General features: G+C 41.6%; 1 pseudogene; it reads left to right on the top strand.

The window, feature by feature from the left end:
• The first annotated feature begins 1,051 nt into the window (after positions 1-1,051).
• On the top strand, positions 1,052-5,422 carry LOC124524076 (GTPase IMAP family member 4-like; annotated as a pseudogene).
• Positions 5,423-12,779: the final 7,357 nt, after the last annotated feature.

Genomic DNA, 12,779 nt, shown 5'->3' on the forward strand with positions numbered 1-12,779 from the left:
CCCTAACACCCATCACCAACACCAACTTGTGTCCAAAGATGGTTTTTAAAAATTCTGTGATTTCTCTTCTCCCTTTACAAGAAGCTCTTTCCTATTCCCTGTCCTAAAAGGATAAACAAAGAACTCTTCTTACAAGAGAAGTCTGTCTTGCTCACAGTGTTGTACATTTTGATGTGTTTTGATGTGTTTTGATGACTTTGTAAGGGTGAAATTGTAGTGTAGGGCTAACGTGTAGCTTGAGAGATAACAGCTTTGTGTTGACACTGTAGCTTGAAAAATAACAGCTTTGTTTTGACACTGAAGGTTAAGAGATAACAGCCTTGCTTTACTCTTGTAAATTAGGCTTCACCAATGAAAGAAACAAAAGTTCAAAGAAAAGAGCATCAGAGGCAGGGTCAAGGAGATCCACTGGTTGCAACTTAATGGCAGAAAGTCTAAAATAATCACCTCATCCGGGAACTGTTTCTGACTCATCTGGGAACTGTTTCTAACTCATCTGGGAACTATTTCTCTGTTTTGTTCCCAGGTGATGATAAAACGATGTAATCGGCTATAAAAACTCTGTACCCCGGCTGTTCGAAGCCGCACCCTGATAGTGTTGGTCCCGATCGGTCGGCCTTGACTCTCATTGCAATAAACTTTGTTGTAACTGTCACTGGTGCCCGTAGCATTCTGTTTCAGGAGTCGTGTGAATGCAACAACTTCCCGTCAGAGGAGCCTGTCCTGAACAACTAGCATTTTCAGCCTGTCCTTGTCAAAGTTTTCTCCAGTAATTTTGTTAGGAAACACTATTCAGGAAGAAAATTGGTTTTATGGAAGATTCATGAATCAGGCAGCATCTCATCCTGCAAATAGGGGGGCTCTCCACTGAGCTACAGAAGAAAGGTCTTTAAAGGCAGGGAGATGGCATTAAAAGAGAAGACAAAGAAAGGAATTTATTAACAAGGAATGCGTTGTTTAGGCAAGTCTGGCTTCTTAAGGGGAGTGGAAGGGGACTGTCAGTAAATCCTCAGTATCCCAGGGGAAGGCCACCCTGAAGGAGTGCTAACAGACCACCAGAAGTGCATGATTGTGTGGAGAAAAGGGAACAATCTGAAGATGAGCCCAAATGTGGAGAGCAGAGAAGCCTTGGGAAATAGGGCAGGGAAACCAAGTGGCAAGTGTGCAGAAGAGAAGAAACTGTTGGCTACACGAGGTTGAGGCTTCCAGTACCGTCCACCTCCCTAAAACCACACATTATGTTTCTCTATGGCAGGAATTCACATTGAATGGCAACCTCTAACAGCGGTCTGTGCTGCAGCCCCGGTGACCCCAGGAGCAGCTGCGGTGAGATCAGTGAGATCCAGTCCTCCCGGGCTGGGCTGGGGGAGGACAGCGAGCAGAGGGGTTCTCTTGTGCTGACAGCCAGCCCTCATCCGGCTGGAGCAAAATGTTTCCACCCCTGTATCTGATCTCCTCTTCATCTCCTCTGCTTTTTCTTTCCTGTCCACCCTGTCCACTCTCTCCGGGTAAAACACCTTTCTGTTTCTCCTCCCGTGATTTCCCTACTCCTCCTCGCTAGGGAGATGCCCTCAGGCTGTCCCAAAGTTGGAGTCTTGCATAGGGATGCTAACTAAATAATAATCTGAACTCCCATCCACATGTTTCCTTTGATAATCTTAGCCATTCTGTATTCAGTGTTCTCGGTTTCTGGAAATCTACCTGTCTCAGGTCAGGGATCTGGTTATCATGTGTGGACTCTGCATTGGGAATGGTTTTGCTAATCCTTGGAAGGAGGTGGGGACCAACTACAGATTTTGTGGAACCCAGAGCTGGAGCTTCTGCAATATCTCTTCTCTGCTCCATTGGCATTTTATTTTTAAAAAAATTTTTTTTCAACATTTATTTATTTTTGGGACAGAGAGAGACAGAGCATGAACGGGGGAGGGGCAGAGAGGGAGACACAGAATCGGAAACAGGCTCCAGGCTCCGAGCCATCAGCCCAGAGCCCGACGTGGGGCTCGAACTCACGGACTGCGAGATCGTGACCTGGCTGAAGTCGGACGCTTAACCGACTGTGCCACCCAGGCGCCCCTGCTCCATTGGCATTTTCAAAAGAGTATTCCAATTGACAGAGTAGATGGAAGGGGACCAAATGGAAGCAGAGAGACCAGCTGGGAGACTCTGGAGGTCTGGATTCTGATGGTAGTGGGAGCTAGTGTGGTGGCCTTCAAAGTGGAGAGAGAAAAGTAGACAGATTTGTAGGTGGAGCTCAGACAATGTGCTGATATGGAAAGGAAAGGGAAAGCAAGGGAAGGGAAGGGAAGGGAAGGGAAGGGAAGGGAAGGGAAGGGAAGGGAAGAATCGAGGGCAGTTGCTAGATTTTGGGTCTAAGGGACTGGATCAATGCCGTTGGTGTCTCTGACAAATAAATGCAGTTTATAGTAGTGTCTCTAATGTTGTGAGTGTCATACCATATGCATTATGTTCACAGAGAGATGGATGGGTATAATACAGGATTCCCATTCAGGAATCAGCCTCACTCAAGGGCTGTTCTGGCAGGGTCTGCCTCCTTGGAGAAACAGGCTTTCAAATATGATTCACACTTATCTTCCACCTGGGTCGAGGGCGGTTCTGTGCTTTATAAATCCTGAAGATGGGGACCATATAGAGACAGTGAAGAGATATGCAATGAATTACTGAAAAGAAATGCAGAAGAGCTATATAGATGATTTGTTGTTTAACTTAAGGCACAGTTATTCTGAAAAATGTGAGAATTGTTATGCTGAGCTGGGATTACCTGTCAACTGTCCTAGGAAGTAGAATATGCTTAATCTAGTGAAGCTAAGAAAGTATAACTCTACTAATGCACTCAACTGTATCCGTTTTTTCTTTCATTAAAAATTTAAAAAATTATTCATTTGTGTGTGTGTGTGTGTGTGTGAGAGAGAGAGAGAGAGAGAGAATGAGCATGGGAAGGGCAAAAAGAAGGAGAGGGACACGCACAATTGGATACAGGCACCAGGCTCTGAGATGTCAGCACAGAGCCCAAAGCTAGACTGGAACCCATAAATAGCGGGATCATGACCTGAGTAGAAGTCCAGCACTCAACCGACAGACCCACTCAGGTGCCCCTCCATATTTTTAAGAAACAGAGACGGAGAAGAGAGGAAGAGGGAGACAAAGAGAGAAAGAGAGAGATAATCTTAAGCAGACTTCATGCTCAGCATGCCGCCTGATGTGGGACTCAACCCAAAAATTCTGGGATCGTGTCCTGAGCCGATATCAAGAGTCCAATGCTCAATCGACTGAGCCACCCAGGTGCTCCGTTTCTTTAATTTTTTGTGTATCAAGAGATTTTGTAATAATCTTAGAGAAATGTCAGTATTTTCTGGCTATAATTCTTTAATGTCTTAATTTAGAATATAAAAGCTTCACTGGATTCTAAGCTGAGGTTTTTAACTTTAAATATAAATTATATTGTTCTCTCTCATGTCACAATCCCTGACAGGGTGGTTGCACACATGAAATAGAAAAAGACACTTTGTCTTTCCACACAAGCATCCCTTTTGTGCCCTGCAAGGTTGTGTTGGCCTGTGTAACCCCCCTGGCTGGCTTCTTAATGGCAGAAGAAAATTTCCATTTTGAATAAAAATGGTGTGGCAGGGGTCTCCCACTGAGATGCCCCAAAGTCAAATTTTGTGTTACTTGCTGCATTGCTCTTATGAGGAACAACTACCAGCAGCAGCAGCTCAGAATTCTCTTCTTAAACTACAGTATTTTGTTTCCTCTTCTGTGAGCTACTTAGAGCCCACAGAAAAATCTCTTACCCAGGAAGAGTTAGAAGCTCCAGGAAATCCTGGAAAGTACTTGGGCATTCCCCAAGTATTGCAAGAGAACTTCAGGCTTTCTATAGACTTCGAATAGGCTTCTTTAGAAGCCTTCTATAGAGTTCCTGGGAGTGCAGCAGTCACTTATGGGAGGGGACCCTGGGGCAACAGAGGAGGGGTGTGTGTGAGGGGATATGGGGGGCCCTATAAGGAAGCAGCTGGAGGTCCATCCTAATGCTGTGGCTTTTGTTTCTTGATGTACCAGGGCTTAGAGACCAAGATGGAAGAGCTTCACAGCTGAGACTTGTCTTAGTGGGTAAGATCGGAGCAGGGAAAAGTGCCACAGGCAACAGCATCCTCAGAGAGAAAGTGTTTCATTCCAGCATTGCGGCAACATCAGTCACCAAGACCTGTAACAAAGGGAGCCGCAGGTGGCAGGGAAGAGAAATTGTGGCCGTGGATACGCCTGTCATTTTTGACACCGAGGCACAGGATGCTGACACCTGCAAGGAGATTGCTCCCTGCATCTTCCTGACCTCCCCAGGGCCTCATGCTCTGCTCCTGGTGGTCCTGCTGGTCCGGTACATGCAGGAAGAGCACAAGGCCATGGAAAAGATCCTGCAAATGTTTGGACTCAGAGCTAGGAGATACATGATTCTCTTATTCACCCGGAAAGATGACTTGGACAGCATCAATTTCCATGAATACTTAAAGGAAACACCAGAAGGTATCCAAGAGCTGGTGGGGAAGTTTAGTGATCGCTACTGCATTTTCAACAATCTGGCGACAGAAGCTGAGCAGGAGGCCCAGAGAAACCAGCTGCTGGCCCTGGTCCAGTGAGTGGTGGCTGAGCATGAAGGAAGATGCTACACTAATAAGATGTACCAAAAGGCCGAAGAGGAAATTCAGAAACAAATACAAGTGATGCAAAAACTTTACAGAGCAGAGCTAGAGAGACAGAGGGTGCAGATAAGAAGGGAGTTTGAAGACAAAGTCAGAAAGCTGGAAGATAAACTGGAGTGACAGAAATGAAGCAAAACTTGGAGAGAGAATTGGCAGAGAAAGAGGTTTTCTATGTCCTAAAGCAACAAAATTCCAGTTATCAAATTGAGAGTCAATGTTGACTACTTGAATTTATCATAGGAGCACTGAAGAAGGCTTTTGTTTTTTTTCTTTCACCTGTTTATGGAAGATTAACTTGAATGAGAAGATCTCCTTATTTCCTACCCATTTTGTGCTGGCCCTCCCCAACCCCTCACCCCCCAACTCATTCACCAACCTTGGAGCACTCTTCCTTCTGTCTCTCAGACTCTCAAGACTAAGGGGTATAATCAGGTTCACTGTTGGCGATTGGTAGATATTTGATTGACTTAACAGGGGAGGGACAAATTCTCAATTTGTGGAACTCCAGAGTAAAACATATTGATGCTCTTCTAAGAAGATGACCCCAAACTTTACCTATTTATCCTGAATAAAATCTAGATTCTTTCTAGATTGGTGTACCCTCTCCCGTTGTGACTTCTACTCACTTGTTTTTGCCTTTGGGACACAGTGATCACCTTCCCCATACAGTTTGTTAGAAAGATTGGTTCTTTGGGGTGCCTGCCTGGCTTGGTCGGTTAAGTGTCCGACTTCAGATCAGGTCATGATCTCATGGTTGTGAGTTCGAGCCCCACGTGGGGCTCTGTGCTGACAGCTCAGAGCCTGGAGCCTGCTTCAGATTCTGTGTCTCCTTCTCTCTCTGCCCCTCCCCCACTTGTGCTCTGTCTCTCTCTGTCTCTCAAAAATAAATAAATTTAAATAAATAAATACAAAATAAAAAAAGAAAGATTGGTTCTTTGTGTTGGATAATCTATTGATGGAGATGCTTATAGAATTCTTTCCAGATGAATGGAAATTTATTTAGTAACAGTTTTACAGAAGGATTCAAATTGTTCCTTATAAGCTGCCCACTGAAGAACAAAGAGTTGTTTGGAAAATAGACCTCTCAGAACTCAACTAAGTGAAATGCCAGAAAGAGCAGTTGAAAGACAGAGATTCAACACAGAAGAGAACTGTTTGCTGTATTCAGATATATCTACAGCAACTCTTTGACTGACTTCAATGCAACATATTTGCTGAATAACCAGTTCTCTCCTTTTCATGTGAAACTAACTGTTGCCACTTCACCTCCATCAACTCAGACCTTTATTACTTTCTGCACATACCGCCCCCTCCCAGTTGAATTATTTGTTTGTTGTTGTTATAATAAAAATTTTCTGTTCTCTCATATTTCTTTTTTTTTTTTTAATTTTTTTTCAACGTTTATTTATTTTTGGGACAGAGAGAGACAGAGCATGAACGGGGGAGGGGCAGAGAGAGAGGGAGACACAGAATCGGAAACAGGCTCCAGGCTCCGAGCCATCAGCCCAGAGCCTGACGCGGGGCTCGAACTCACGGACCGCGAGATCGTGACCTGGCTGAAGTTGGACGCTTAACCGACTGCGCCACCCAGGCGCCCCTCTCATATTTCTATAAAATTGGAGTGCTCTTTTTCTTGGAAAACATCTTTGCTATAATTTTCTTTATTATTTTCTTTAAAATGTATTTATTGATTTATTTGAGAGAGCATGAGCAGGGAAGAGGCAGAGATCAAGAGAATCCGAAGCAGGCTCCACACATCAGTGCAGAACCCAATGCAGGGTTGAACCCACAAACCATCAGATCATGACCAGAGCTGAAACCAAGAGTAGGATGTTCAACCGACTGAGCCTCCCAGGCACTCCACTTTTGCTACCTATTCTAAGAACACAGGGGTGAGTTTCACTTTTTGGTAAAAGTTCAAGATGATTTTGGAACTAGTCTTGGTCTACCCTCAAGATATTTCTCCTCCTTTTCCTTGGAAGTTCCCAGCCATATCCTTAAACCCTCTGCCAGTCAAACACCACATTCTCCTTGGATTCATTCATTATGCACTGATAGAAATTATGTGTAACCAAGGCCTCAGAGGCCTTTCTGGTTTTCCTGGAGCAAAAATTCCTTTTAATATATGGATAGCAGTGGGAGGGTCTTTATCCCTTTTCTACTTTTCTACTTGGTCCTTCTCACATAATCCATTCTAGCATTTCCCAAAGCACATTTACATGTTGTACCAATATGTTCTAGTAGTCATATGTGACTTATGGAAACTCTTCTTGCTCTGCCATCTTGAAATTGGCTTCTCCATGTCCAAACCCATTTTGCCCGAAGGGACATATATCTCTCCCAGTTTTCCTCAACACACATAGGTTTAGACTGTACTTTTAGTTAATCTTGAGGATAAGAGAAGCACAACACAAAGAAGCTCACAATCTCTTTAGAAATAGTCACTCAGGAGAAGGGCCAAGATGGCAGAGTAGCATGGAAGTTTTCTGCTTCTCTTGACCCTGAAATATAGGTAGATAAGCACCAAAGCATTTTTGCACACCCAGAAAATGTACCTGAGGATTAATACAACAATCTGCATAACTTGAGCCACAGAACTTGGCGGGTACGAGGCACAGAAAGGTGATTTGGGGAGAGAGAACCCAAGGAGGTTAGGGAGTTGTTTTTGCTTGTGTAGAGAAGGACAGATACAGGGGATAGAGTACAGGAAAATACTCCCCCCAAAAGCAGCTGGAGAGAAAGAGAAAGAGTGGAAACACCCATAAGGGACTGACCAAGGAAACATAGAAACAATAAAGCAGAGTTTCAATACCATTAAGGGGGACTCTATAAACAGGGGAACACAGAGTTGGAAACTCTGCAGCTCAATACTTGGCGATGCTGTGGTGGGGAGGGCGAATCCCTAGGAGCAGACAGTGAGGTCTGAGGGCTCCTCAGGCCACATGGCGAGAGGTGGTTACCCTGATAAGAGGACATTTGGTAGAAGCCGTGTGGCCTACCCACAGTCAAAGGTCCCAGCGGACTTCAGAGAACAGCTATTTGCTGGTGTTGGAACAAGGGCGTTATGGCACCACATGTATGTTGTGATTTGCCATAATCTCTGAGACGCTGCTGCTACATGATCACGTGAAAATTTTGTGGGGCAGGTTGGCAGTAGTTGTCTCTGGGCATCTGCAGTAGCACCACCACACAAACGTTCCCAGGAGCCACCAGCACCCGGCCATTGCTTGGCAAGACACTTCCACAGAGGATCAGAGTGGGTTCAAGCCCCAGGGCCCTCAGAAATGAGGAGTTTGGAAACACAGCTCCATCTGAGATAAAATTCAGAAGGGAGGTGCCACTTGATTGCTTGGTCATGGATAGTGTAGAAGTGGGGAGTGGATGGAAGCTGGAGACAAAGGACGGTTGCATGTTTGCCAGTGGGTGAGAGCACAAAGTTCTGATTCTGGAGACTGGGTACCTGGGTGACGCCATTTACACCTCTCCCATGCATGCGCATTCACACATACACATGCCACAATGATCCACACCAGTAACCCTAGCAGCGCCATACAGTGGAGAACAGAGCCATTACACCAAGCCCCATCCAACTGCGCTAATGAAGCTCTAGAGGACTACAACACGTCTCTCCACCTGCTTAGTGTATTCTCTGGACTATAAAGTGCTCCATAGTTCAACTTCTAGGGGAAACTGGATGTAATTTCATTCATATTTCATTATGTTTGCTGATCCATTTATTTAATATTTTTTTCTCTTCCTTTCTTGTTCTTGAGTACAGAAAGAAAAATTATTTTTATTTTCCATTTTTATAAAAAATATTTTCCTTAAAATTTTCTACTGCATTTTTTACTTCTTTTGTAAATTTTTATTCTATTTTACTTTCATAATTTCATTTTATTCAATTTTATTGTATTCTTTATAAAAAATATTTTCAAATGTTTCCTACTTTTTTCCCCTTCTTTTTCTTTTCTTTTCTTTCCCCTTTTCCTCTGTTACATCAAGCTCCTTTCAACAATCAGACCAAAACACACTTAGGACCTAACATCCCTTATGTGATATTTTTGTATTGTTTTTAATTTTTAGTTTTTCTTTTATTAATCCTTTTCTTCCTAAACAAAGGAATTCACCCCCAAAAAAGAACAGGAAGCAATGACAGCCAGGGACTTAACACGGATATAAGCAAAATGTCTGAACCAAAATTTAGAATCTCAATGGTATGAATAGTAGCTGAAGCTTAAAAAAGCATAGAATCCCTTTCTGTTGAGATAAAAGAATTAAAATTTGTCAGTACTAAATTAAAAATGCTAGAACTGAGATACATCTCAAATGGTTGCCACGGCGGCAAGGATGGATGAAGCAGAGTAGCAAATCAGCGATGTAGAGGACAAACTTCTGTTGAATAATGAAGCAGGAAAAAAAAAAGAGGGAAACGAAGGCAAAAGAGTATGATATAAGATTTAGAGAACGCAGAGACTTATTAAAGAGGAAAAACATCTGAATAATAGGGGCCCCAGTAGATGAGAGAGAAAAAGGGGTAGAAAATTTATGTGAACAAATCATTGCAGAAAACTTTCCTAACCTAGGGAAAGACGCAGACATCAAAATACAGGAAGCACAGAGAACTCCCATTAGATTCAACAAAAATCAAAGATCAACAAGGCTTATCATAATCAAATCACAAAATACACAGACGAGGAAAGAATTATGAAATCAGCAAGGGAAAAAAGTCCTTAACCTACATGGGAAGCCAGATCTGGTTCTCAGCAGACTTATCCACAGAAACTTGGCAGGCCAATAAGGAGTGGCAGGATATATTCGATGTGCTGAATCAGAAAAATATGCAGCCAGGAATTCTTTATCCAGCAAGACTGTCATTCAAAATAGAAGGAGAGATAAAGAGTTTCCCAGACAAATGAAAAATAAAGAAGTTTGCGACTACCAAACCAGCCCTGCAAGAAATTTTAAGTGGGATTATCTGAGGGGAGAAAAGATGAACCAAAACAAAAAAAAAGACCAAAAGCAACAAAGACTAGAAAGGACCAAAGAACATCCCCAGAAACTCAAACTCTACAGGCAACAAAATGGCAATAAATTCATAAATTTCAGTACTCACTCTAAATGTCAGTGGACTAAATGTTCCAATCAAAAGACATAGGGTAACAGAATGGATAAGAAAACAAGATCCATCTTTATGCTGTTTGCAAGAGACCTATTTTAGACCTAAAGTAACCTTCAGATAGAAAGTAAGGGGATGGAGAACCATCTATCATGCTAATGGTCTCCAAAAGAAAGCCAGAGTAGCCATCCTTATATCAGACAATCTAGATTTCAAAATAAAGACAGCAACAAGAGATGAAGGAGGGCATTATATCATAATTAAGGGGTCTATCCACGAAGAAGACCTAACGATTGTAAACGTTTATGCCTCCACCATGAAAGCACCCAAATATAGAAACCAATTAATCACAACCATAAAGAAACTCATTGATAATAATACCATAAGAGTAGGGGACTTCATCGCCCCACTTACAGCAATAAACAGATCATCTAAGCAGAAAACCAATGAAACAGTGGCTTTGAATGACACACTGGACCTGTGGACTTAACAGATATATTCAGAACATGTCATCCCAAAGCAGCAGAATACACATTCTTCTCAAGTGCACATGGAACATGCTCCAGAATAGATCACATATGGGACAGAAATCAGCCCTCAACAAGTACAAAAAGATCGAGATCATACCGTGCATATTTTCAGACTACAGCACTATGAAACTCAAAATCAACCACAAGGAAAAATTTGGAAAGACAACACATACTTGGAGAGTAAAGAACGTCCTGCTAAAGAATGAATGGCTTAACCAAGAAGTTAAAGAGGAGATTAAAAGTACATGGAAGCCAATGAACATAACACCACAGCCCAAAACCTCTGGAACTCAACAAATGCGGTTATAAGAGGGAAGTATATAGCAATCCAGGCCTTCCTAAAGAAGGAAGAAAGGTCTCAGGTACACAACATAACCTTACACCTTAAACAACTGGAAAGAGAACAGCAAATAAACCCCAAACCAGCAGGAGATGGGAAATAATAAAGAGCAAAGCAGAAATCAATGCTATGAAAAACAAAAACAAAAAACAGTAGAACAGATCAATGAACTCAGAAGCTGGTTCTTTGAAAGAATTAACAAAATTGATAAACCCTTAGCCAGTTTGATCAAAAAGAAAAAGGAAAAAATGCAAATAAATAAAATCAAGAATGAAAAAGGAGAGATCACAACCAACACAGCAGAAATACAAACAATAATAGGCGAATATTAGGAACAATTATATGCCAATAAATTGGGCCATCTGGAAGAAATGGACAAATTCCTAGAAACATATAAATGACCAAGACTGAAATAAGAAGAAATAGAAAATTTGAACAGACCCATAGCCAGTAAAGAAATTGAATTAGTAATCAAAAATCTCCCAAAAGAGGTTAGAGTGGGAGAGAGCCAAAGCATAAGAGACTGTTAAAAACTGAGAACAAACTGAGGGTTGATGGGGGGTGGGAGGGAGGGGAGGGTGGGTGATGGGTATTGAGGAGGGCACCTTTTGGGATGAGCACTGGGTGTTGTATGGAAACCAATTTGTCAATAAATTTCATATATATATATATATAAAATAAAAATAAAAAAAAAATCTCCCTACAAACAAGAGTCCAGGGCTGTAGGGTTTTCCAGGGGAATTCTACCAAACATTTAAAGAAGAGTTAGCACTTATTCTTTTGAAGCTTTTCTAAAAAATAGAAATGGAAGGAAAGCTTCCAAAATCAATCTACGAGGCCAGCATTATCTTGATTCCCAAACCAGACAAAGATCCCACTAAAACGAGAACTACAGACCAATTTCCCTGGTGAATATGGATGTGAAAATTCCCAACAAGATACTAGCCAACTGGACCCAACAATACGTTAGAATGATTATTCAGTATGATCCATGGGATTTATACCTGGGATGCAGGCCTTGTTCAATATCCACAAACCAATCAATGTGATACATCACATCAATAAAAGAAAGGAAAACAGTCACATGACCCTCTCAATAGATGCAGAGAAAACATTTGACACAATACAGCATCCTTTCTTTATAAAAACCCTCAAGAAAGTAGGGATAGAAGAATCATACCTCAAGATCATAAAAGCCATATACAAAAGACCCACTGCTGATATCATCCTCAATGGTGAAAAACTGAGAGCTTTCTCCCTAAGGTCAGGAGAAGGACAAGGATGTCCATTATTGCTAGTGTTATTCAACACAGTATTGGAAGCCCTAGCCTTAGCAATCAGACAACACAAAGGAATAAAAGGCATCCAAATTGGCAAGGAGGAAGTCAAACTTTCACTCTTTGCAGATGATATGATACTCTATATGGAAAACCCAAAAGATTCCTCCAAAGAATTCTTAGGACTGATATATGAATTCAAAAGTCACAGGATATAAAATCAATGCACAGAAATCGATTGCATATCTATACACCAGTTATGAAGCAACAGAAAGAGAAATCAAGGAATCGATCCCATTTACAATTGCACCAAAACCCATAAAATACCTAGGAATAAGCCTAACCAAGGAGGTGATAAATCTATACACTGAAAATTATAGAAAGCTTATGAAAGAAATTGAAGAAGACACAAAAAATGGAAAAATATTCCATGTTCATGCATTGGAATAACAAATATTGTTAAAATGTTGATAGTACCCCAACAATCTAATATTCAATGCAATCCCTAACAAAATAACACAAGCATTTTTACAAAGCTGGAACAAACAATCCTAAAATTTGTATGGAAACATAAAAGACCCCGAATAGCCAAAGCAATCTTGAGAAAGAAAAGCAAAGCTGGAGGCATCACAATTCCAGATTTCAAGATGTATTATAAAACTGTAATAATCAAGACAGTATGATACCGGCACAAAACAGACACTTAGATTCATGGAATAGAATAGAGAACCCATAAATGAACCCACAAACATACGGCCAACCAATATTTTACAAAGTAGGAAAGAATATGCAATGGAATAAAGA

The sequence above is a fragment of the Lynx rufus genome, unplaced genomic scaffold, assembly GCF_022079265.1.
Source record: "Lynx rufus isolate CCGP_SWC_20201006 ecotype Redwood Valley unplaced genomic scaffold, mLynRuf1.p SCAF_4, whole genome shotgun sequence".
In the NCBI taxonomy this organism is placed as follows: Eukaryota; Metazoa; Chordata; class Mammalia; order Carnivora; family Felidae; genus Lynx; species Lynx rufus.